Here is a 12705-nt window from a genome sequence, read left to right on the forward strand (position 1 = left end):
AACCCTAACCCTAACCCTAACCCTAACCCTAACCCTAACCCTAACCCTAACCCTAACCCTAACCCTAACCCTAACCCTAACCCTAACCCTAACCCTAACCCTAACCCTAACCCTAACCCTAACCCTAACCCTAACCCTAACCCTAACCCTAACCCTAACCCTAACCCTAACCCTAACCCTAACCCTAACCCTAACCCTAACCCTAACCCTAACCCTAACCCTAACCCTAACCCTAACCCTAACCCTAACCCTAACCCTAACCCTAACCCTAACCCTAACCCTAACCCTAACCCTAACCCTAACCCTAACCCTAACCCTAACCCTAACCCTAACCCTAACCCTAACCCTAACCCTAACCCTAACCCTAACCCTAACCCTAACCCTAACCCTAACCCTAACCCTAACCCTAACCCTAACCCTAACCCTAACCCTAACCCTAACCCTAACCCTAACCCTAACCCTAACCCTAACCCTAACCCTAACCCTAACCCTAACCCTAACCCTAACCCTAACCCTAACCCTAACCCTAACCCTAACCCTAACCCTAACCCTAACCCTAACCCTAACCCTAACCCTAACCCTAACCCTAACCCTAACCCTAACCCTAACCCTAACCCTAACCCTAACCCTAACCCTAACCCTAACCCTAACCCTAACCCTAACCCTAACCCTAACCCTAACCCTAACCCTAACCCTAACCCTAACCCTAACCCTAACCCTAACCCTAACCCTAACCCTAACCCTAACCCTAACCCTAACCCTAACCCTAACCCTAACCCTAACCCTAACCCTAACCCTAACCCTAACCCTAACCCTAACCCTAACCCTAACCCTAACCCTAACCCTAACCCTAACCCTAACCCTAACCCTAACCCTAACCCTAACCCTAACCCTAACCCTAACCCTAACCCTAACCCTAACCCTAACCCTAACCCTAACCCTAACCCTAACCCTAACCCTAACCCTAACCCTAACCCTAACCCTAACCCTAACCCTAACCCTAACCCTAACCCTAACCCTAACCCTAACCCTAACCCTAACCCTAACCCTAACCCTAACCCTAACCCTAACCCTAACCCTAACCCTAACCCTAACCCTAACCCTAACCCTAACCCTAACCCTAACCCTAACCCTAACCCTAACCCTAACCCTAACCCTAACCCTAACCCTAACCCTAACCCTAACCCTAACCCTAACCCTAACCCTAACCCTAACCCTAACCCTAACCCTAACCCTAACCCTAACCCTAACCCTAACCCTAACCCTAACCCTAACCCTAACCCTAACCCTAACCCTAACCCTAACCCTAACCCTAACCCTAACCCTAACCCTAACCCTAACCCTAACCCTAACCCTAACCCTAACCCTAACCCTAACCCTAACCCTAACCCTAACCCTAACCCTAACCCTAACCCTAACCCTAACCCTAACCCTAACCCTAACCCTAACCCTAACCCTAACCCTAACCCTAACCCTAACCCTAACCCTAACCCTAACCCTAACCCTAACCCTAACCCTAACCCTAACCCTAACCCTAACCCTAACCCTAACCCTAACCCTAACCCTAACCCTAACCCTAACCCTAACCCTAACCCTAACCCTAACCCTAACCCTAACCCTAACCCTAACCCTAACCCTAACCCTAACCCTAACCCTAACCCTAACCCTAACCCTAACCCTAACCCTAACCCTAACCCTAACCCTAACCCTAACCCTAACCCTAACCCTAACCCTAACCCTAACCCTAACCCTAACCCTAACCCTAACCCTAACCCTAACCCTAACCCTAACCCTAACCCTAACCCTAACCCTAACCCTAACCCTAACCCTAACCCTAACCCTAACCCTAACCCTAACCCTAACCCTAACCCTAACCCTAACCCTAACCCTAACCCTAACCCTAACCCTAACCCTAACCCTAACCCTAACCCTAACCCTAACCCTAACCCTAACCCTAACCCTAACCCTAACCCTAACCCTAACCCTAACCCTAACCCTAACCCTAACCCTAACCCTAACCCTAACCCTAACCCTAACCCTAACCCTAACCCTAACCCTAACCCTAACCCTAACCCTAACCCTAACCCTAACCCTAACCCTAACCCTAACCCTAACCCTAACCCTAACCCTAACCCTAACCCTAACCCTAACCCTAACCCTAACCCTAACCCTAACCCTAACCCTAACCCTAACCCTAACCCTAACCCTAACCCTAACCCTAACCCTAACCCTAACCCTAACCCTAACCCTAACCCTAACCCTAACCCTAACCCTAACCCTAACCCTAACCCTAACCCTAACCCTAACCCTAACCCTAACCCTAACCCTAACCCTAACCCTAACCCTAACCCTAACCCTAACCCTAACCCTAACCCTAACCCTAACCCTAACCCTAACCCTAACCCTAACCCTAACCCTAACCCTAACCCTAACCCTAACCCTAACCCTAACCCTAACCCTAACCCTAACCCTAACCCTAACCCTAACCCTAACCCTAACCCTAACCCTAACCCTAACCCTAACCCTAACCCTAACCCTAACCCTAACCCTAACCCTAACCCTAACCCTAACCCTAACCCTAACCCTAACCCTAACCCTAACCCTAACCCTAACCCTAACCCTAACCCTAACCCTAACCCTAACCCTAACCCTAACCCTAACCCTAACCCTAACCCTAACCCTAACCCTAACCCTAACCCTAACCCTAACCCTAACCCTAACCCTAACCCTAACCCTAACCCTAACCCTAACCCTAACCCTAACCCTAACCCTAACCCTAACCCTAACCCTAACCCTAACCCTAACCCTAACCCTAACCCTAACCCTAACCCTAACCCTAACCCTAACCCTAACCCTAACCCTAACCCTAACCCTAACCCTAACCCTAACCCTAACCCTAACCCTAACCCTAACCCTAACCCTAACCCTAACCCTAACCCTAACCCTAACCCTAACCCTAACCCTAACCCTAACCCTAACCCTAACCCTAACCCTAACCCTAACCCTAACCCTAACCCTAACCCTAACCCTAACCCTAACCCTAACCCTAACCCTAACCCTAACCCTAACCCTAACCCTAACCCTAACCCTAACCCTAACCCTAACCCTAACCCTAACCCTAACCCTAACCCTAACCCTAACCCTAACCCTAACCCTAACCCTAACCCTAACCCTAACCCTAACCCTAACCCTAACCCTAACCCTAACCCTAACCCTAACCCTAACCCTAACCCTAACCCTAACCCTAACCCTAACCCTAACCCTAACCCTAACCCTAACCCTAACCCTAACCCTAACCCTAACCCTAACCCTAACCCTAACCCTAACCCTAACCCTAACCCTAACCCTAACCCTAACCCTAACCCTAACCCTAACCCTAACCCTAACCCTAACCCTAACCCTAACCCTAACCCTAACCCTAACCCTAACCCTAACCCTAACCCTAACCCTAACCCTAACCCTAACCCTAACCCTAACCCTAACCCTAACCCTAACCCTAACCCTAACCCTAACCCTAACCCTAACCCTAACCCTAACCCTAACCCTAACCCTAACCCTAACCCTAACCCTAACCCTAACCCTAACCCTAACCCTAACCCTAACCCTAACCCTAACCCTAACCCTAACCCTAACCCTAACCCTAACCCTAACCCTAACCCTAACCCTAACCCTAACCCTAACCCTAACCCTAACCCTAACCCTAACCCTAACCCTAACCCTAACCCTAACCCTAACCCTAACCCTAACCCTAACCCTAACCCTAACCCTAACCCTAACCCTAACCCTAACCCTAACCCTAACCCTAACCCTAACCCTAACCCTAACCCTAACCCTAACCCTAACCCTAACCCTAACCCTAACCCTAACCCTAACCCTAACCCTAACCCTAACCCTAACCCTAACCCTAACCCTAACCCTAACCCTAACCCTAACCCTAACCCTAACCCTAACCCTAACCCTAACCCTAACCCTAACCCTAACCCTAACCCTAACCCTAACCCTAACCCTAACCCTAACCCTAACCCTAACCCTAACCCTAACCCTAACCCTAACCCTAACCCTAACCCTAACCCTAACCCTAACCCTAACCCTAACCCTAACCCTAACCCTAACCCTAACCCTAACCCTAACCCTAACCCTAACCCTAACCCTAACCCTAACCCTAACCCTAACCCTAACCCTAACCCTAACCCTAACCCTAACCCTAACCCTAACCCTAACCCTAACCCTAACCCTAACCCTAACCCTAACCCTAACCCTAACCCTAACCCTAACCCTAACCCTAACCCTAACCCTAACCCTAACCCTAACCCTAACCCTAACCCTAACCCTAACCCTAACCCTAACCCTAACCCTAACCCTAACCCTAACCCTAACCCTAACCCTAACCCTAACCCTAACCCTAACCCTAACCCTAACCCTAACCCTAACCCTAACCCTAACCCTAACCCTAACCCTAACCCTAACCCTAACCCTAACCCTAACCCTAACCCTAACCCTAACCCTAACCCTAACCCTAACCCTAACCCTAACCCTAACCCTAACCCTAACCCTAACCCTAACCCTAACCCTAACCCTAACCCTAACCCTAACCCTAACCCTAACCCTAACCCTAACCCTAACCCTAACCCTAACCCTAACCCTAACCCTAACCCTAACCCTAACCCTAACCCTAACCCTAACCCTAACCCTAACCCTAACCCTAACCCTAACCCTAACCCTAACCCTAACCCTAACCCTAACCCTAACCCTAACCCTAACCCTAACCCTAACCCTAACCCTAACCCTAACCCTAACCCTAACCCTAACCCTAACCCTAACCCTAACCCTAACCCTAACCCTAACCCTAACCCTAACCCTAACCCTAACCCTAACCCTAACCCTAACCCTAACCCTAACCCTAACCCTAACCCTAACCCTAACCCTAACCCTAACCCTAACCCTAACCCTAACCCTAACCCTAACCCTAACCCTAACCCTAACCCTAACCCTAACCCTAACCCTAACCCTAACCCTAACCCTAACCCTAACCCTAACCCTAACCCTAACCCTAACCCTAACCCTAACCCTAACCCTAACCCTAACCCTAACCCTAACCCTAACCCTAACCCTAACCCTAACCCTAACCCTAACCCTAACCCTAACCCTAACCCTAACCCTAACCCTAACCCTAACCCTAACCCTAACCCTAACCCTAACCCTAACCCTAACCCTAACCCTAACCCTAACCCTAACCCTAACCCTAACCCTAACCCTAACCCTAACCCTAACCCTAACCCTAACCCTAACCCTAACCCTAACCCTAACCCTAACCCTAACCCTAACCCTAACCCTAACCCTAACCCTAACCCTAACCCTAACCCTAACCCTAACCCTAACCCTAACCCTAACCCTAACCCTAACCCTAACCCTAACCCTAACCCTAACCCTAACCCTAACCCTAACCCTAACCCTAACCCTAACCCTAACCCTAACCCTAACCCTAACCCTAACCCTAACCCTAACCCTAACCCTAACCCTAACCCTAACCCTAACCCTAACCCTAACCCTAACCCTAACCCTAACCCTAACCCTAACCCTAACCCTAACCCTAACCCTAACCCTAACCCTAACCCTAACCCTAACCCTAACCCTAACCCTAACCCTAACCCTAACCCTAACCCTAACCCTAACCCTAACCCTAACCCTAACCCTAACCCTAACCCTAACCCTAACCCTAACCCTAACCCTAACCCTAACCCTAACCCTAACCCTAACCCTAACCCTAACCCTAACCCTAACCCTAACCCTAACCCTAACCCTAACCCTAACCCTAACCCTAACCCTAACCCTAACCCTAACCCTAACCCTAACCCTAACCCTAACCCTAACCCTAACCCTAACCCTAACCCTAACCCTAACCCTAACCCTAACCCTAACCCTAACCCTAACCCTAACCCTAACCCTAACCCTAACCCTAACCCTAACCCTAACCCTAACCCTAACCCTAACCCTAACCCTAACCCTAACCCTAACCCTAACCCTAACCCTAACCCTAACCCTAACCCTAACCCTAACCCTAACCCTAACCCTAACCCTAACCCTAACCCTAACCCTAACCCTAACCCTAACCCTAACCCTAACCCTAACCCTAACCCTAACCCTAACCCTAACCCTAACCCTAACCCTAACCCTAACCCTAACCCTAACCCTAACCCTAACCCTAACCCTAACCCTAACCCTAACCCTAACCCTAACCCTAACCCTAACCCTAACCCTAACCCTAACCCTAACCCTAACCCTAACCCTAACCCTAACCCTAACCCTAACCCTAACCCTAACCCTAACCCTAACCCTAACCCTAACCCTAACCCTAACCCTAACCCTAACCCTAACCCTAACCCTAACCCTAACCCTAACCCTAACCCTAACCCTAACCCTAACCCTAACCCTAACCCTAACCCTAACCCTAACCCTAACCCTAACCCTAACCCTAACCCTAACCCTAACCCTAACCCTAACCCTAACCCTAACCCTAACCCTAACCCTAACCCTAACCCTAACCCTAACCCTAACCCTAACCCTAACCCTAACCCTAACCCTAACCCTAACCCTAACCCTAACCCTAACCCTAACCCTAACCCTAACCCTAACCCTAACCCTAACCCTAACCCTAACCCTAACCCTAACCCTAACCCTAACCCTAACCCTAACCCTAACCCTAACCCTAACCCTAACCCTAACCCTAACCCTAACCCTAACCCTAACCCTAACCCTAACCCTAACCCTAACCCTAACCCTAACCCTAACCCTAACCCTAACCCTAACCCTAACCCTAACCCTAACCCTAACCCTAACCCTAACCCTAACCCTAACCCTAACCCTAACCCTAACCCTAACCCTAACCCTAACCCTAACCCTAACCCTAACCCTAACCCTAACCCTAACCCTAACCCTAACCCTAACCCTAACCCTAACCCTAACCCTAACCCTAACCCTAACCCTAACCCTAACCCTAACCCTAACCCTAACCCTAACCCTAACCCTAACCCTAACCCTAACCCTAACCCTAACCCTAACCCTAACCCTAACCCTAACCCTAACCCTAACCCTAACCCTAACCCTAACCCTAACCCTAACCCTAACCCTAACCCTAACCCTAACCCTAACCCTAACCCTAACCCTAACCCTAACCCTAACCCTAACCCTAACCCTAACCCTAACCCTAACCCTAACCCTAACCCTAACCCTAACCCTAACCCTAACCCTAACCCTAACCCTAACCCTAACCCTAACCCTAACCCTAACCCTAACCCTAACCCTAACCCTAACCCTAACCCTAACCCTAACCCTAACCCTAACCCTAACCCTAACCCTAACCCTAACCCTAACCCTAACCCGTACAAGAATATCAATAAAAAGAAAGAAATATTGTCGCCTTTTATTGTTATCGACACAAATAAAAGTAACCGTAGACTTATACAGTGTCAAATTATCCATCCTAAGAATGAAATGTTTATACCGGCACAGAAGTATCATCAAAAAGAAAGAAATAGTGTCGCCTTTTATTGTTATCGACACAAATAAAAGTAACCGTAGACTTATACAGTGTCAAATTATCCATCCTATGAATGAAATGTTTATACCGGCACAGAAGTATCATCAAAAAGAAAGAAATAGTGTCGCCTTTTATTGTTATCGACACAAATATAAGTAACCGTAGACTTATACAGTGTCAAATTATCCATCAAAAGAATAAAATGTTTATACCGGCACAGAAGTATCATCAAAAAGAAAGAAATAGTGTCGCCTTTTATTGTTATCGACACAAATATAAGTAACCGTAGACTTATACAGTGTCAAATTATCCATCAAAAGAATAAAATGTTCATGCTGGCACACAAGTATCATCAAAAAGGATAGATATTGGCACCATGTATAGATGCAGACAACAAAATACAGCAACCTGAAACATTCATTTCTTCACTTTTGTGTCTGAGAATCCATCTAAACTCATAAATATCATACAACATATGAAATATTGTCACTTTTAGTTGGTATTGACATAAATATCAGTAACCGTACACTTATAAATCTCTCAATTGTTGTCAAATTATGCATTCTTATAGTTGTCGACAAATGTTTTAGTAACCGTAGACTCCTAACCTGTGTAAAACTATCAATCCTCAGGTACCGAAAGGATAAAATGTTAATGCCGGTAAGTAATAACCAAGAAAATGGTCAATATTGGCACCCTATATTGCTGAATGCAACAAACATAGCACTTCAAAACATTTATTCTGTCACTTTAATGTCTGACAATCCATTTGAATGTATCAAATGGCCTCTATTACCTGGCCAGTACAAGAATATTAGGACAAAGATGAAATAGTGTCGCTTTTAATTGTTTCGCGACATAAATATTAGTAACCGTACACTTATAAATCTCTCAATTTGTGTCAAACCATTCATTCTGAGATTCAAATAATGATGCCGGACCAGAAAAATCAGGAAGAAGGGAAGATATTGGCACCTTTTGTTTATACCGACAACAAATTTTGTTATTTAAACTTGTTTTCATTCCCATTTAATGTCAAACAACCCATCAGGATGTATTTAAAAGTGCTCAATTATAAGGCCAGTACCAGAATATCATTCAAAAGAAGAAATATTGGCTCTTTTTATTCTTGTCGACAAAAGTTTTAGTATAACCGTAGACTTAGGAAGCGCTTAATTTTTGACAAAATTTTCATCGCGAGGTACATAAAGAATAAAATTATTATGCCGGTAGAGAATATTCAAGGAAAAGGGTAAATATTGGCCCAAGATATTGATGAATACAACAAATATAGCAGCTTGACACTTAAACTCCTTCATGAAAGGCTATCATTTCTTAACATTTAGGGAAAGTTGTACCACAGTTTCTGACACGTTTTCTTCGGCGACCTATAACTTTTGAATGCCCCGATACATTTTCAATATCAAGACATCAAAATGTGCGCAATTGAATTCCCTTTCCAAAACGCTAAACAGTTTAAAAATCGGACGGTCAACAACAGAGATACGATTTTTTCAAAGTTTGCCTATAAGCCTTAACAGATTATCTACCCTGAATTTCAATATGCAAATTTTGGCATACCTTCTTCAGGAAATTGTTACAAAAAGACTACTATATATACAACTAAGTATGTATTACTGTAGGGGGACCCTTGAATCCAAAACATATCGGCGCATGCGCACTTAAAAGGGTTAGGGTTAGAAAAAAAGATCCGGCTAACCCAAACCCTAATTTGGGTTAGGGTTAACCCTAACCCTCATATATTCATACGCCAGCCATATCACAACCATTAATTTTCAGCCTACACCCCAGGTGCCCCCCTCTATATGAACCCTAACCCTAACCCTAACCCTAACCCTAACCCTAACCCTAACCCTAACCCTAACCCTAACCCTAACCCTAACCCTAACCCTAACCCTAACCCTAACCCTAAACCCTAACCCTAACCCTAACCCTAACCCTAACCCTAACCCTAACCCTAACCCTAACCCTAACCCTAATTTTCATCGCGAGGTACATAAAGAATAAAATTATTATGCCGGTAGACAATATTCAAGGAAAAGGGTAAATATTGGCCCAAGATATTGATGAATAAAACAAATATAGCAGCTTGACACTTAAACTCCTTCATGAAAGGCTATCATTTCTTAACATTTAGGGATCGTTGTACCACAGTTTCTGACACGTTTTCTTCGGCGACCTATAACTTTTGAATGCCCCGATACATTTTCAATATCAAGACACCAAAATGTGCGCAATTGAATTCCCTTTCCAAAACGCTAAACAGTTTAAAAATCGGACGGTCAACAACAGAGATACGATTTTTTCAAAGTTTGCCTATAAGCCTTATCAGATTATCTCCCCTGAATTTCAATATGCAAATTTTGGCATACCTTCTTCAGGAAATTGTTACAAAAAGACTACTATATATACAACTAAGTATGTATTACTATAGGGGGACCCTTGAATCCAAAACATATCGGCGCATGCGCACTTGAAAGGGTTAGGGTTAGAAAAAAAGATCCGGCTAACCCAAACCCTAACCCTAACCCTAATTTGGGTTAGGGTTAACCCTAACCCTCATATATTCATACGCCAGCCATATCACAACCCTTAATAGTCAGCCTACACCCCAGGTGCCCCCCTCTATATGATACCTAACCCTAACCCTAACCCTAACCCTAACCCTAAACCCTAACCTAACCCTAACCCTAACCCTAACCCTAACCCTAACCCTAACCCTAACCTAACCCTAACCCTAACCCTAACCCTAACCCTAACCCTAACCCTAACCTAACCCTAACCCTAACCCTAACCCTAACCTAACCCTAACCCTAACCCTAACCCTAACCCTAACCCTAACCCTACCCTAACCCTAACCCTAACCCTAACCCTAACCCTAACCCTAACCCTAACCCTAACCCTAACCTAAACCCTAACCCTAACCCTAACCCTAACCCTAACCCTAACCCTAAACCCTAACCCTAACCCTAACCCTAACCCTAACCTTAACCCTAACCCTAACCCTAACCCTAACCCTAAGTCACCACATCGGTGTTAACATGTATATCTATTATATAGTCATTTTTATAAATTTACTGTTTGCAAAAGTATGAATTATTCTAAATACTAAGGATGTTCTTATCCCAGGCATATAACCACCTTAGCCGTATTTGGAACAACTTTTTGGAACTTTTGGTCCTCAATGCCCTTCAACTTTGTAGTTGTTTTGGCATTCGAACTTTATTTATCTGAGCGTCACTGGTGGTTCTTATGTAGACGAAACGCGCGTCTGGCGCATTAAATTATAAGCCTGGTACCTTTTGATAGCTATTATTTGTGTGTGTCTCTGCCCTGTATGTTCTACCATTTATTTGTATTGTAGTCCTGTCCTGTAATATTGTCATTTTAATGTTACATTTGACATTGCCATAAAAGCGAGAAGTTTGGCTAGCCAGAAAACCCAGTTGAACCCACCATTTTTTTCTTAAAATGTCCTCTACCAAGTCAGGAAAATGGCCATTGTTATATTATAGTTTGTGTCTGTGTCTGTTGCATTTTAGTGTTGGATTTCTGTTGTGTCGTTGTTCTCCTCTTATATTTGAAGTGTTTCCCTCAGTTTTAGTTTGCAACCCGGATTTGTTTGTTTTTTTCAATCAATTTATGAATTTCGAATAGCGGTATACTACTGTTGCTTTAATTTATGAACACATCAATAAAAAAGTAAAAATTTCGATCCCCTGTCAATACCTGGCTCAAATGTGTTTTACAGCATATATACACCTCATATTAACCAAATGACATGAGTGCACATAAGCAGCGACTCTGCGTAACTCCAACCATACACAATGGCCTCCAGACCTAAAGAGTATAAATATACAGAATAAAAACGGTGCCTCTGTGCATCCCATTTCTTAATCACTGCATCTGTGTATGCGCAAGTTACTTTGCACGTACCATCACCTCACCATATGTCCTCCAGACCACAGAAATATATAGTGTACATACATCCTATAAACCATTTTAAAATGTAGCTCTGCATTTTGTTTACATATATATATACCATATATTATTCAAATAACATGATTGCGCATTATTATCGCCTCTGTATATGCGCTGGTCGCTCTGCGCATATCACTCTGCGCATATAACTCTGCACATATCGCTCTGCGCATATCCTTTCCATATTTATATGTATAAATTTGAGAATCGAATGTCTGTATGTCTGTATGTCTGTATGTACGTATGAATGTATTTAAGTTTAAACAATTATGTTACGTCCTATGACGTCATGCAGCTTACAAATCATGTCGCCGTTATTCCACTAAAATTTATGCACATGCACAAATACAACATTGTCAATTGAATTTTATTTCCTGTATACATTTCATATCAGCTATGTCTGTACTCATAACAAATTATGTCCCTTACTGCAACTCAGTTGCAGTCTAGTAAAAACCCCCTAACCCTAACCCTAACCCTAACCCTAACCCTAACCCTAACCCTAACCCTAACCTAAACCCTAACCCTAACCCTAACCCTAACCCTAACCCTAACCCTAACCCTAACCCTAACCCTAACCCTAACCCAACCCTAACCCTAACCCTAACCCTAACCCTAACCCTAACCCTAACCCTAACCCTAACCCTAACCTAACCCTAACCCTAACCCTAACCCTAACCCTAACCCTAACCCTAAACCCTAACCCTAACCCTAACCCTAACCCTAACCCTAACCCTAACCCTAATTTTCATCGCGAGGTACATAAAGAATAAAATTATTATGCCGGTAGACAATATTCAAGGAAAAGGGTAAATATTGGCCCAAGATATTGATGAATAAAACAAATATAGCAGCTTGACACTTAAACTCCTTCATGAAAGGCTATCATTTCTTAACATTTAGGGATCGTTGTACCACAGTTTCTGACACGTTTTCTTCGGCGACCTATAACTTTTGAATGCCCCGATACATTTTCAATATCAAGACACCAAAATGTGCGCAATTGAATTCCCTTTCCAAAACGCTAAACAGTTTAAAAATCGGACGGTCAACAACAGAGATACGATTTTTTCAAAGTTTGCCTATAAGCCTTATCAGATTATCTCCCCTGAATTTCAATATGCAAATTTTGGCATACCTTCTTCAGGAAATTGTTACAAAAAGAC

Source organism: Mytilus californianus, unplaced genomic scaffold (genome assembly GCF_021869535.1).
Source record: "Mytilus californianus isolate M0D057914Y unplaced genomic scaffold, xbMytCali1.0.p SCAF_98, whole genome shotgun sequence".
Taxonomy (NCBI): domain Eukaryota; kingdom Metazoa; phylum Mollusca; class Bivalvia; order Mytilida; family Mytilidae; genus Mytilus; species Mytilus californianus.